Below are 12,251 nucleotides of genomic sequence, written 5' to 3' on the forward strand. Positions count from 1 at the left end.
TTCTAAGCACCTAATTGTTTAAATGAGCTCATTGAGCATTGTGAGTTCTGTACTTGGGGATAATTTAGTCATCCTGGTTACACATTCATGGTGATAAAAGCTTTTTTGAATGTACAACTTTCTGCTGTCACATGGAGCTTAAAGTGGCTTCTCAGCAGTTAAAAAGTAAAAAAAGAAAAGAAAAGAAAGAAAGAAAGACACTATTTGACAATATTGTGTAGTAACATTGAACCCTCACTGCATATGAAAGAGTAGCAAATGAATCCTCAAACTTGGTATCAGTCCAGGACTACTTAATACAATAGTAAAGATGAAGGCGTAGCATACACGCTCAAGCTGCGCAGGGCGGAATGGGCGGCACGTCCCATTCATTTGAATGGGCGCACGCACCCGTTGCGCCCCGCGCGCGAGCCCCATTGTTTCCAATGGGGCTCGAGCATAGACGGAATTTGCCTTACGCGGCGGGATCCGGAACGGATCCCCCGCGTAAGGCAAGGACCGACTGTATTGTTTAATTGTGTGTATGGTCTTTGAAAGATACTGAGTATTTGCCCTGCATATGTGCCTATACTAAGACACCCAGTCCCTCAGATGTAGCATCTAATTTGAACCTGATGTAAATTATTCTAATCATGTGTATTATTTTAATTTGCATCTGAGGAAGTAGACTTAAGCGTACGAAAGCTCATGCTGTCAACTTCTTTCTTTAGTTAGGGGCAGAACAGACTCCCCTGAAGGGGTGGCTTGAATCCGCCCCTCAGGAAGCCAGATTGGGGCCATGGCAACTGCACGCCATGGTCCCAGTCTGGCTTTTTGCTGGCCCAAATATTGCTGCTCCTTTTTGTGCCAGCAAAAAGCCGTCTCCCCCCCCCCCCCCCCCCCCCCACTGTGGCTTTATGGTGCTCCTGCAGTATGAGGCATGTAAAGACCATGCCACTGGAGTGACTTGAAGCTGGCCTACATATGGGCAGATGGCATGATGCCAGCTTCCGGGCAACTTCAGAGCATGCAGTGTCAAAATGCTGTGCTCTGAAGCCACCTGGAAACTGGTGCAAAGGGGCAATCTTTCGCCCCTTAGTCTCAAAGGTGCTACAAGATCTCTCTACATACTGATTCTGAAAACTAGCACGGCTATATCTTTGAATTATTTTAATTTGTATTCTAACTGAACAAATTCAACACAGTAATGATCATGTTTCTACCACTGTATTTCAGCCACTATTGTTGTTATTTGCCATCAAGTCTACTTTGACTTACACCAGTCCTATGAATAAGTGACCTCCAAGAGCCCGTGTCATCAACTGCCCCACTCAGTTATTGCAAAATGGTAGGAAAAGATTATTTCACAGCAGGGTTGTTTCCTTATTTTTTCCCCTCAGCATCCCGTGGGTGAACTGTCCAGTTCTGCATAAGTCAGCTCAGCAGGGTGTAAAAAATGCATGGGCACTCAGTTGTGGTTTGGAATTCCATCATCACTTCATTTGGATTTATGATCGTTGCTTTGCACCATTAATACTTCATCCCTTAGGCGCCATCCTTCTAGGTCCCTGTGCAGCAGTGTGGCCCTGTAAGTACTGTATCTCTATGGAAACTCTTCTTAGTGAAAGGCATGGCTGAAGCCCTTGAGACTGCTAGTGCCCTTTCTGCCTCAAGGGCAAGCAAAGACAAATCACAGGTCTTTCTGTAAGACTTGATTTCATTCTGGATTTTTGGACCACCAACTGGATCTAATTGTACAAAAACGTGCAGGGTGGTATTGCATGTAAATAGTATATACAGTCTTAGCTTTCCCTTCAGTCCTCAAGACCTCAGCCCTCTTGGTCTGGGATCTCTCTCTCTCTCTCTCTCTCTCTCTCTCTCTCTCTCTCTCTCTCCCCCAGACCAATAAAGCTGAGGTCTTGAGGAGTGAGGGGAAAGCTAAGATTCAAAGACTATATATTATCCACATGCAACAGCGATCAGCAGGTTTTTGTACAATGAGGTCCAATTGGTGGTCCAAAATTTGAAGATTATATATATATATATATATATATATAGAGAGAGAGAGAGAGAGAGAGAGAGAGAGAGGGGGGGGGAGGTGAATACAAAGCATGCAAAAATCAAAACAAAAACAACATTCTTGCAGCATGATGCAGCAGAGTCTTTGGATTCTTTTGGTTTGAAATAATTTTAGGCTGTCATTTTGAGCAAAGTCTTTTTAAAGTTGTGGACAATTAATAATTAATATAACAGAGCTAGCATGGTATAGTGGTGTAAGTGTTGGACAATGACTCTGGCGACCAGGGTTCAGTTCTCAGCTTGACCATGAAACCCAGTGGGTGACCATGGGCAAGTCACATGCTCTCCGCCATGGACGCCCCACATGGGAGCGCGCACACACAAGTGAATGAATGTGCAGCTTCTCAGCGGCCCAGACGCCCAAGGCCCCAGGAAGGCCCTGCAAGGGGGCGGGAGATCAACTGGGTGTCACCCCCCTTCTGGGGTGTCACCCGGTACAGTCTGCCCCCCCTGCGGCCCCCCCCCAATGAAACTACTGGCTAACAGTCGATGTGATATTACTAATCTTTTTCAGAGGCACAAATCTCTTTTGGACAGAAGTGAAACTGAAATACACCTTTGGTCTTGTAGATAAGATTGAATTCTGTTTAAAATATTTCATTATATAGCTTCACCCTAGCTGCTGCCAGTAATCTTGATTATGTCTATTTTAATGACTATTTCTTGGATTATTATTATTATTATTATTTACATGCCAAAATATGGCAGGATTATACTGCCTAATCCTTCAAGTAAAACCTAATCTTTATAATTTACCTGATGAATTCACCACTCATTATGGGCTCAGTCCTTAGAAAACTAATTCTTGCACTGTTACAGTAACATTGGTTCAGAAATTTTGAAGTCTAAAATGTGTAACACAAATGGTGCAGCTTAGTCCTTAACAAATACTTCTCCTTTTCCCCCCACCTTGCTGTATTAGTGACCAACCTTTGTTAAGGAAAACTGAAATTCTGAAGTGTCTTCCTCTGCTCTCTGCTTACTTGGTTTGAGGCTATTTATGAGTTTGTTTGTAGTATCTACCCCTATATATAGTGTGCCTGTCTGTTGCTGTCTGTGCAACAGCCAGCATACTTAGTGCAAAAAGTACTACAGAACTATGCGATACAGATAGCTTTAACCACCTATTTTCATGCCCTATTTTTAGTGTGGTTGCTCCTCTTAGGGCACACAGGAGACTTGTATATTGCTAGGATACTACAGTGCCAGAAATATCTCTTCCCAAAGATGACATTGGGGTAGGCGGCTGACATTCACTGCATTGTGTATTTGTGCCAGTGCACATGCAAATATGTGAACACCAACTGTGGGTGTTATTCATCTTCAACTCATGTATCATGTCCTCAGTTATATCTCTTGATAATTTGTGACACAGTGGGCAGATTACATTCCAACGTGATTTATCTGTATTATATTTTAAGGAGTAACTCGCAAAACTACTGTTAAACAATTGATTTCATTTTTGAAGCCACTGCTCTAAGTTTTAGCATAATTACCGCTCTTCAAGAAATTTTGGAATATTGCTGGTTATTTGTAATTCCACAACATTGGGTACTCAGTTTCTGCTATACTTTGTGAAAGATAACTATTTAAGGTCATTTGTTCATTCTGTTTGCCTGCCTAAAGATGAGTACTTGCAAGAGAAGGAATGATTATAACAGAAGTGTGTATGTGTCCTTATGGTGACCGCTTGAATTCCACAGGCTTTTCTTAGTCAAGGAATATTCAGAGGTGGTTTTGCCTGTTTCTTCTTCTGAAATATAACCTACAGCACCTGGTGTTGCTGGTGGTCACCATTCCAAGTACTAATCAGGACTGACCATGCTTAGCTTCCAAGATCAGATGGGATCTGGTGCCTTTAGGGTATTTAGGCAGCAAGAAGCAGAAGAGCTGAATATAACAGAAGTAATACATTTTAATGTTTAATGTGTAATGTTCTTAACTTTTAAAAATTGTTTAGTTGTTTTTTAAAAACTTTGTATATACATTTTAATGCTTTTGTATTGCTTTTAACTTGTACTGTTTTAAATTTGTTTGGCACCTTGAGTCCCTATATTGGGAGAAAGGTGGGATACCAACAACAACAAACCACCACAACCACCACCACTAACAACAGAATGAGCCATGCACAAATAGGGACCTGCCTTCCCCTGTGTTACCTTTCAAATATTTTAACTGCAACTCCCATGAGACCCAGGTAACATGGACAATGGTGATGGATCATGGTAACTGAAGGATTCTTGGAACTGCAGTTCAATGTTACCTGGAGGGCAACAAAGATCCCCACCCATTTTGTATTTTGGACTGAACAGGAGATTGCAAAGGGTGGGCTCCTAATACTATCTGGTTATGTAACTACAGATGAATGCAGTACTTTTCAAACAGAATAAAGATGCTCCAAAGCTGGTCTGTGTGCACAGGTATTATCTTAAATATCATAAGACTTAAGGATACCTATTTTTTAAGTTTATCAGACAGTTTCCTATCCGTCTCAGCTGTATGCCTGCCACAAGGATATATAAATAACATACAGTAAGAAGCTGTTAAGTTTAGGGCAGTAAAACAATAACATGCTGTGTACAGTCTTATCTGCATGCTTCTAATGGCAGGTTGGTAACAAAGAATGCCATTATTAGGAAATTCCTGATCTTACTCCTGCCAATGTTTGTTCAACACAAGCAAGAAGCTGCTGATCACAGCCAGGAAAAATAAAGGTAGTCAATTATATTGTGAGCACTGAGATGGATTCTTCCCCACTTAGGACTTATTGATGTCATAGGACTAAAGGGGCAGGTTAGAGCACCTTGGGCCTTCTTGATCTGGTCTCTCAATTCCTGACTTTCTTGTGTAATCATACAAGACTGACAGTTTATATGGTTTTGTGCAAATCATAGATATGATATTAATTATTAATGGTCTTGTAACTATTCTGTGCTGAGAAGGGTGTATGTCTGAGCATACCTATGCTTACATATAATGGTTCCTTTGCTTTTCTTAAGGTGTGGTTCCAGCAGAGACCACTGTCAAAAAAGTATAGGGTGTTTTGAGGAGAGAGAGAATTACAGACAGTTCAATACAAGCCTTGCTTTTGTAAAGGAAAATTTGCAGTTCTCTCCTCCCTTCATTTAGATATTGAACTTGGTGGTAAATTTTGTTTCTGAAATCTTTCCATTTGTTCTTTTGTAATAGTGGTATGCATTGTCTGGGATCCAGTTGGTAGCCCCAGCTAGATTAGACCCATGGAGTCTATTGTTGAATGAGGAGCCAACACTTCTATAAATTCAGTTGATTAAATAGGTCCATCCTACCTGGGGTTAACAATGGGATTCAGGCCATACTGTTCCAGGACTTGTTGTTGTTGTTGTTGTTGTTGTCTCCAAGTCATATTTGACTTGTGATGACCCTAAGGCAAACCTATCATAGGGTTTTTTTGACAAGTTTCTTCATAGGGGGTTTGCTATTGCCATCCTCTGAGACTGAGAGAGCCTAAGGTTACCCAAAGAGTTTTTATACTCAAGCGGAGATTTGAACCCTGGTTTCCGGAGCAATAGTCCAATGTTCAAACCACTACACTACGCTGGCTTAATCGGAAGCTGCCTGCACTATTAGGCAGAATGATATATTTGCCTTAGAGAGTGAATGTGGGGACAAGGCATGAAAGTGTTGGCAGTGAAAGCTCTATGCCTGCCATGCACCTTGCTCTATACCCCCTAAGCTAGTGTGCTTTTTTCAGGCATGATGAACAATGTTAAAGAGATATTCCCACAAACAGTAGAGGCTTTTGTACACAACATGGGAGGAAGTATCATTTAACCCCAGGAAGCAGAATGCCTTGGGTTATTGCTGCCAGGTCCTGGTCTGCACACACATCAAAATGAGATTACAATGCTGATAGGGTGGAGTGGACCATTTGGGGATACAAGGGGTGCATGGATACAGTATTATACTATCGAAACATTGTCTGCAAAAGCTGATTATCGTGTGGGTGGAAACTGTCCCAAGCTGCTTGTTGCCGCGTTGGTTTCCTTCTAACCGGCTCCCCACCAGCCACCCGAGAGAGGAGTGTAAATTGGTGCAGGTGGAGTATCAGTTTGCAGTGATGTAGCCCATTCTGTTTATTTTATATTTTGAAATATTTCTACATACTGTATATACTCATATATAAGTCTAGAAATTTAGGGCAAAAAACTGAGCCAAAAAAACCTGAGTCGACAGGTCAATGTAAGTTCTGTATCTTAACTTTTATTTAAAAAAGGGAACATCTCCTGGTGAAAAGTAAGAATATAATATGTGAAGCACTGTCCTTCTCTACTCTCTCATCCATCCAGTCTTAAGAGTAAGCACAAAGTTGTGTCTGATCATTATAAGTTCTTTGACATTGTTTTGCGTTGCTTCATCCTTTAGATTCTTGGCTATATGCCTCTAAATTTTACCCTGAACTTATGTAGGGGTAATAGCAAAATCCCTAATTTTGGTGCCAGAACTTGCCCTTGACTTATAAATGAGGTCGATTTATAATCAAGTATACACAGTAGTTACATTTTCTCTCCACCCAACACTATTTTGTGCCTCAGGCAAAAGATGAGTACTCCCTCCATCCCACGAACAAGACCAATTTCTCTGAAGATGCCAGCCACAGATGCTGGAGATACGTCAGGAAGAAAATCTTCTAGAACATGGCCACATAGCCCGAAAAACCCACAAAAAACTAAGACCAATCAGACTATTAGGCAAATCTTAAGCAACACTAGCTTCCATGGCATCTGAGCTTAGTGACTAGCTGAGAGGGAGCAGAGCAGATCACAGGACATACACAGCTTCTCAGTATGTACCACCATAAGATGGCTGCCTCATTCTTGTGCCTAATTGTGCCATTGGCCTTGCTGCATTACCTTGAAGCAATCTAATAGAACTGGCAGCTCACAGTGTTAATATTAAAAATGGTAAAACAGCCCTCCTCATGATGATACAATACAGGAAATGACCTTTCACACAGCAGTCACAGCATTATGATTCCACTGTAACTGCTATGGTTTCATTTTAGGCAATCCTGGAATTTCCAGTTTTAGTAAGGGATACTTAGAATTCTCAGATAGCAAGCCTGTCTAGTGCTTCATGACATTTATAAATCCCAGGATGCCACAGGACAAACCCATGGCTGCTAAAGTGGAATTGTAATACTCTACTATAATTGTGTAATGTGAAAGGGCCCTGTGTTTCTTTGTGTTGGGTGGGGAACCCAGCATGCTTGAGTAAAGTAGAGCTAAAAATCTCTTCAGAATCCAAGAGCCAGTGTGTTCCAGTTGTTTAAGTGTTGGATGCTGGATGAGCAGTGCCTCATCTGCACTGCAAAAATAATCTGGTTTGACACCACTTTAACTGCCATGGCCCAATGCAAGGGAATTCTGGGGTTTGTAGTTTTGTGAGACATTTAGCCTTCTCTGAGAGAGCCCTGGGGCCACAACAAACTACAGTTCCCAGAATTCCATAGCATTGATCTAGGGCAGTTAAAATGGTGTCCAACTGGATTATTTCTGCAATACGGATGAAGAGCAGAGTTTGCATCTTTGTTTGCCCATGAAATCCTGGTTGACCTTGGGCAAATCACACTCTCTCAGCCTCAGGGAAGGGCAAGGGCAAACTCCCTCTGAACAAATTCTACCATGAAAACCTTGTGATAGGTTCAATTTAGGGTATCCATAACTCAGAAATGACCTGTGTCTAAAACATCCTGCAGAAGTAATTCATCTTGAGACCGCTTTAACTGCCCTGGATCAGTGCTAGGGAATCCTGGGAACTGTAATTTATGGTGGTACCAGACAGAGAAGGCTAAACATCTCACAAAAAAAGACAGTTCTTAAGGTTCTTTAGCATTGAGCCAGGGCAGTTAAAGCAGTCTCAAACTGGATTTTTCCTGCATTGTGTTTTGGACCTTGGACAACCAATTTTAGAAGAGTGTGGTTAATATCTGAGGGTGAAGGGGTTTTGATGAAGCATCCCTGGGGCAGAGTTGGTTCTGCCCCACCAAGATTCTCTTTGCAGAAAAGTTGCAACTGGGAAACTGGGTGAAACTCTCCCTGGGGCTGCTTCCTCGCCCTTTCCTGGTGGAAAGAAATAGCATCCCGAGGGCAGACATTTCTGCCTGTTTCACAGGCACAGGCCTGCCCTGAGCAGACGGGTCTCTGCTTGCAGCTACCGTTGGTAGGAGATGCTTCTCAGAAGGCTGAATCCCCCCCCCTCCCCCATATTCCTTGCTGCTTTCTCAATGGGTCTCTTTCCCTCTCCTTTCCCAGGGGCTGAGAGCAAGGGGAACCAGAGGCAGGTAGAGGCAGCCTCCGCATAGCTGGCATTCCAGCGCCTTCCTCAAAGGTCCTGCCACCACCCTGCAGGGTGACCAGACTTGGTGGCCCGCCTTCTTTTCCAGGACAGAACCCATCCTCCATCCCAGCCTCCTGCCCAGGAGGAAGACCAAAATGTCCTTCCATCATTTGGAACAGGACTAAGAAGCATACAACTTGTATTTATGTACAGGAGTACTTTTGAGTTTTTGTTTTGTAAATTCCTACATTTTTCCTTTTGCAGTGAGGGCGCATGGTTTGGTCATCCTGTGCACCAGGTGCACACTACAGAAATAACCCAGTTTGGCACTGCTTTAACTGCCCTGGCTCAATGCTGTGGAATTCTGGGAACTGTAGTTTGTTGTGACCCCAGAGTGGAGTGGGCCCACAACAAGCTACAGTTCCCCAAACTCCATAGCCTGGAGCCAGGGCAGCTAAAGTAGTGCCAAACTGGGTTATCTCTGCAATGTGGATGTAGCCTCCTCTTTTTAGTCTGGGAAAGCTCATGCTAATTTCTCTTTCCAAAAGCCCATCAGTGATACCTTTATTGGCCAACCGAAATGCACAATGTAATTGTTGCAAGCTTTTGAAGCTTCATGGGCTTCTTAATTAGGAAAGATGCTACAACATCTTGCAACAACAACTTGCAACAAGTATATTGTGCATTTCAGTTGGCCAATAAAGGTATCACTGATGGATTGTAACATCTTGCCTGATGAAGAGGCCCGCATGGAGCTTTGAAAGCATGCACCAAGTAGGCCATTTTGGCCATTTCAGTTGGCTAAAAATGTGTCACTGATGGATTTTTGATTGTATTTGTTAAATGGCCAACACAGCTACCCCTGCATGTTTTCTCTCTTTCCAAGTTAGTCTCAAAGGTGCTATAAGACCCCTTTCCGCACTGGTTTTTCTGGATTTAACATGGCTATATCTTTGATTTCTACCACCTTTGTTGTGTGCCTCCAAGTCTTTTAATTTAATGGTGACCCTATATCATAGGGTTTCCTTGGCAAGTTTCCTCAGAGGGGGGTTGGCCATGGCCCTCCTCTTTTATTCCTTAGGATGCCCTTATGAGCTACGGCGTAGGTTTTTTCCTCAGAGCTCCAGGAGAAAGGTGGGATGTACATAAATAACAATTCTAAAGGATGGCTGCGCTGGGCTTTGCCAGGACTGGGAACAGGAGACGGGTGGGTTAATTTCTTAAGAGGAGCCTTTTTTGCTGGAAGAGGTCCTGCCTAAACTTTGGAGTTTATCAGACGCGAGTTTTTGACGATTTTCCTTGCCTATCGTGCAATGTTAGCGTCACCAATGTTGCGCAATAACGTGAAAGCGTGATGTTCTTCCAGACGCCATTCATTTCTATGGGAGCCCGTTGCGCAACGCTCAGTAGTTTTAGCTTAATTCCTCCCCTTTTTGGGCATTACGGGGAAAAAGGGAAGTCAGGCCTTTGTCTCCCGTTATCCTTGTGAATGTGTTGCAAAATGGTTTGGTGTGGTAGGCAGCAACGCAACGCAAAATTTACTGATTGCAAAGTTCCCATGATGTTGGGCTGCTTTTTCACCCCGTTCCCTTCCGGTGGCTTTCCTTTTTCAGGACAACCCCGGGGGAGGGGGGGTTGCTCTGTCCTGCATGAACACCTAGGAGGCTGCAAATTTAAGGGGCCATTAAGGGTCATCCATTCCAGCCCCATTCCTCTGCCCTGCAAGAACACCTAGGAGGCTGCAAATTTAAGGGGTCCCTAAGGGTCATCCATTCCAGCCCCATTCCTCTGCCCTGCATGAACACCTAGGAGGCTGCAAATGTAAGGGGCCCCTAAGGGTCATCCATTCCAGCCCCATTCCTCTGCCCTGCAAGAACACCTAGGAGGCTGCAAATTTAAGGGACTCCTAGGAGTCATCCATTCCAGCCCCATTCTTCTGCCCCGCATGAACTCCGTGGAGGCTAGGAATTGAAGGGGCCCCTAGGGGTCATCCATTCCAGCCCCATTCTTCTGCCCCGCATGAACTCCGAGCAGGCTAGGAATTGAAGGGGCCCCTAGGAGTCATCCATTCCAGCCCCATTCTTCTGCCCCGCATTAACTCTGAGGAGGCTAGGAATTGAAGGGGCCCCTAGGGGGTTCTTCTGCCCCGCATGAACTCTGAGGAGGCTAGGAATTGAAGGGGCCCCTAGGGGTCATCCATTCCAGCCCCATTCTTCTGCCCCACATGAAACAGGAAACTGGAAGGGGCTTCTCCCCTTTCCCCTCTCCCCCCCCGGAAGCACAAAGGTCAGGATGCCACCAAAACCTCCAAGGAGCATGCGCAAATATGTTGATGCGAAATGTTCAAGACAAAATGAAGGCACTGGTGTAGTAAAAAGTTCCACTATGCATGGTTTCGCATCACGCAAATCGCAACTTTTGCGCAGTTGTAGCGCTAACATAACGTTACGGGGGAATGATGGAAAAGCAAGCAGTGTGGTAGAACATTGCATTATAGGGTCATTGTGCAACGTTTGTTTCACTTCCTTAGCGGAATTGACGGTCCAAAACCTCGCGTCTGATAAACTCCTTTGTCAAGGAGGACATGGCTGCCTGTGAGGCGCTTTTTAGGCCCCAATTAAGAGCTGAAAAGGGGTGGCCATGGCAGGTTTGCCTCAGGAATTGCTGCTATTCCTACCCAGCTCCTTGGATGCAGATGGTTACAGCCCAATAGTAGCCCTTAGCAAGGGACAGGAGGAGGAGGAGGAAGAGGTGGCTCAGCTCAGCTAAGGTCCAAAACACACTGCATGAATAATCCAGTTTCAGACCGCTTCAACTGCCCTGGCTCAATGCTAGGAAATTCTGGGAACTCTAGTTTTGTGAGGCATTTAGCCTTCTCTGCCTGGTGCCACAAGAAACTACAATTCCCAGGCTTCCCTAGCACTGAGCCAGGGCAGCTGAAGCAGGCTCAAACTGGATTATTTCTGCACTGTTTTGGACCTGGGCCTGTATCTGCACTGCAGAAATAACCTGGGTCGACGCTGCTCTTGCTGCCATGGCTCCATGCTGTGGAATTTTGGGAAGTGTAGTTTGTTTTGGCTCAGCCCTTACTAGGCAGAAAGGGAGTCAGTCAGTTCAACTCCCTTGGGGTCCTTTTGTTTGCTTTCTTCTTTCTGGAAGGGGGCAGGGTGACCAGAGGTGTCCTCAAGGCAAAATGGAGGACATGACCAAAGGGAAGCTAAAAACACTCCCAGAGATATAGAAGGTAAAATGTATGGCTTAATATAAAGCTATATATAGAGAGATCTTGTAGCAACTTGGAGACTCACTGAAAGAAAGAAGCTGGCAGCAGGAGCTTTCCTAGACTTCAGTCTACTTAAGTCCAAATGCATCTGAAGAAGCAGACTTGAGAATAGGAAACCTCATGCTGCCAACTTCTAAAGTTAAGTCTCCAAGATCTCTCTACATACTGATTCCACAGACTAACATGGCTATATCTTTGAATTCTACCTATAAAGCTCAGCATAAGAACAGCATTTTATCCCCCTTTTGCCCTTTCCTTCTATTATTATAATTTTTCCTTGAACTTTTGTGGGTTTTAATAGGTAGATCCACTGCGAACATTTAACAATTTAAAGAACAGAGGTGATAGGACGACTCAAGCGACAAGGGAAGGTAGAAAGCATCATAAATTAAGAGTCAGAAGGAAGTATTAGGATTTTTTTTTATCAAGAGTAAAGAATATTGTTATTTTGTAAGGTTACAATTATGTACTAGAAAACAATTAGTATGTATATAATGCATGTGTTTTATTTTATGTGTTTTATATATTACAAATAAAATATTTTTTAAAAAAAATAAAGCAATATATAACACCTAAAACACTCCTAGAGATA

The 12,251-nt window shown here is 43.6% G+C and overlaps 1 protein-coding gene across 2 annotated transcripts in view; it reads left to right on the forward strand.

The window, feature by feature from the left end:
* The window catches only part of LOC149314635 (xylosyl- and glucuronyltransferase LARGE2s-like), a 68,094-nt gene that overhangs the window by 17,603 nt on the left and 38,240 nt on the right, over positions 1-12,251 (forward strand). The window lies entirely within an intron of this gene.

This window comes from Sceloporus occidentalis, unplaced genomic scaffold (genome assembly GCF_023333645.1).
Source record: "Sceloporus occidentalis isolate IW3139 unplaced genomic scaffold, rSceOcc1.0.p SCAF_4, whole genome shotgun sequence".
NCBI lineage: Eukaryota > Metazoa > Chordata > Lepidosauria > Squamata > Phrynosomatidae > Sceloporus > Sceloporus occidentalis.